The following is a 2,342-nucleotide window of genomic DNA, read 5'->3' as shown; positions in this document are numbered from 1 at the left end:
AATCAGCACACGAGTCCCTGTGACAGGGATTCATGCTGAGGGAGGCTCAGCACCGCTGCCTCTCCTCCTCCTCCTCCACCGCCGCCCCGGCCGCTGCTGTGTTGCTATGCGATCACATCACCGCCAGCAGCATCTCGCCGAGCCTCCTCCAAAGGAGAGACCCTTGACTCGGCAAAAGGCAGCGGGGAACACAAGGACGAGCCCCCACCGAGTGCCCGGCTCGTTTTTTTGGAGAGCTCGGCCGGGGATGGATCCCGGGGAGGGGAGGGAGAAGAGTGGGAGATGCGAAGGCAAAGCACGCACGGGAGGAGGAGGAGACAAAATACACATGGAGAGAGGGGGAAAAGAAAAGGGAGGAGGGGAGATGTGCAAACACACGGAAAGGCGCCGTGGGCTGACCTCTGGAGACCTGACACGGGCTGCTGGGCTCAGCCACGCTTCCCCCTGCCCGCCGACATCTCCCACCGCCTCTCGGCTCTCATTTTAGGTTGGATATGGCCACGCGTGTGCTGGAAAATGCCAGGCACATTCCCCTCCTTCCCTCCCCAAGTTGGGGTTAGCTGACACAAGATTTTGTAATTTAAGAATAGTCCGGTTTAAAATTAAAGGAGCAAAAATAGGATTTGTTGCCTGATTTCGGATGTGCTTCCTATTCTTCTTAGAAAAGAAGAACAAGTAAAGGAAGGAGGCAATTGTCCAGGCTGGGGAGATCTTTTAAATGTCAGGGTGTCTTGTCTCAGCTCCCAAGAAACAAGAGGATTTTTGCTGCTAACTTGGATGAGGACACAGACAGACACAGAGCTGGGATTTTGGTCCACAGATAACAGTTTACAGATCTGAAGAGATCATTCCACCCAAGGATTTCAAACTGCTCAAGTCACCAAGTGATGTTATTTTCATATAACACAAAAAGAAACAGAATTAAATTACTTGGTGAGAAAGAGGATTCAAATGTAATCCCAGCTCTGTGTTTTGAGCACTAGAATGCCTCAGCCTCTCCATGGGAAATGCAATCTTCCTGGTCCTTGTCAGAACAGTCTTTAATGAGTCTTAGTCCTTTTTTCCCCAGAGCTGATAGACTAAAGATGTTAATTTTCTGTTGATGGTCATGTTATCCAGAAATATCAATGCTCTTGGTAAACATTTTCCATTTCTATACGTTTATTCCCCATCTCAGGTGTATCCCAAAATGCAGGTTCTCTTGGTTCACTCAGACCCAGCAAATGTAACAGCTTCACAACTCCACTACATTCCTGAGAAATCACTTCTGGACAAGCCACCAATGGAAATAACAACTGTCAAACTCTCTTCAGCACCACAAGGCTTCCTGAGGATGGTCAGGAGATGGTGCTGCACAGAGGGACAATGCCCAGCCCACCCCAGGGCTGTGCCCAGCAGGGTGGGGAGCCCACCACCACCTGACAGCCACTTTGGGCACCTCACAGAGCAATATTTTAAATTTTTATAAACTTTAATCCCGCACCATGGCGATGTGAACGGATCAAAAACTTTTCTAGGTCACCAGTTTAAACATGGAGAAGGTTTTAAACTCAACGTATAGTTGGTCTTGTGTAAAATATGTTTGAGAGAGTCCTCAAGAAACCAGTGAGCTCCTTGTGATGGTACCAGCTAGAGCCTGCAGCAGGGGAGTGGCTGGAAGAACCCTAAGGAAGTTCTCCCTTCATCCTAGATGGGTGCACCAGGAGTTGGGAGCAAAGTGAGGCACAGAAAACTCCTGTAACTACACTGAAAGGAGATTTTTAAATAGCAGCCTCCTTATAGGTGGTTCCAAAAGGAGCAACACTGAATACTTTGAGTACCAACCCAAGAATACTTATTCACTGCACACCTTCTGCTCTTAAAAGCTTCTTCAATAGCTTCTGCTTCCACAACAGCTGTAACTGATGCAAAAAAATCCCTCCTGGAAAGCTGCATTTAGACCAAAAAAACCCAGATATGGATCAGAAGACAAAAATGAGCAGAGACTCTGCTGGGCTATTTTTGTGCTCGCACACAAATAATAAATCTTGGGTTAAATAAGGAGAGCGAGGGGGGAAATAACAGCAGAGTCTGGAAGGGCTGTCCAGACAGCTCCAAAGACACCATTCTCCAGAGAGACACGACCAAACCCGATGGCAGCATGTGTCTGTCACCACCAGCACCTGTAAGGGACATGACAACATGGATAAACATATCAAGCCAAGTTACACATGCACACAGGACAGACATCAGCACAGAGATATGAACAGACAGCATAAACCACAAAAAACAAGGTGCTTTGCAGTACAAGCATCCTAAATTATTGATTGTTTAAATGCAGTAGAGGAAAAAAAAATCTCTTG

Source organism: Zosterops lateralis (assembly GCF_965231275.1).
Source record: "Zosterops lateralis genome assembly, chromosome: 21".
Classification (NCBI taxonomy): domain Eukaryota; kingdom Metazoa; phylum Chordata; class Aves; order Passeriformes; family Zosteropidae; genus Zosterops; species Zosterops lateralis.
The sequence above is the reverse complement of the archived record's forward strand: the minus strand, read 5'-3'. Positions refer to the sequence as shown.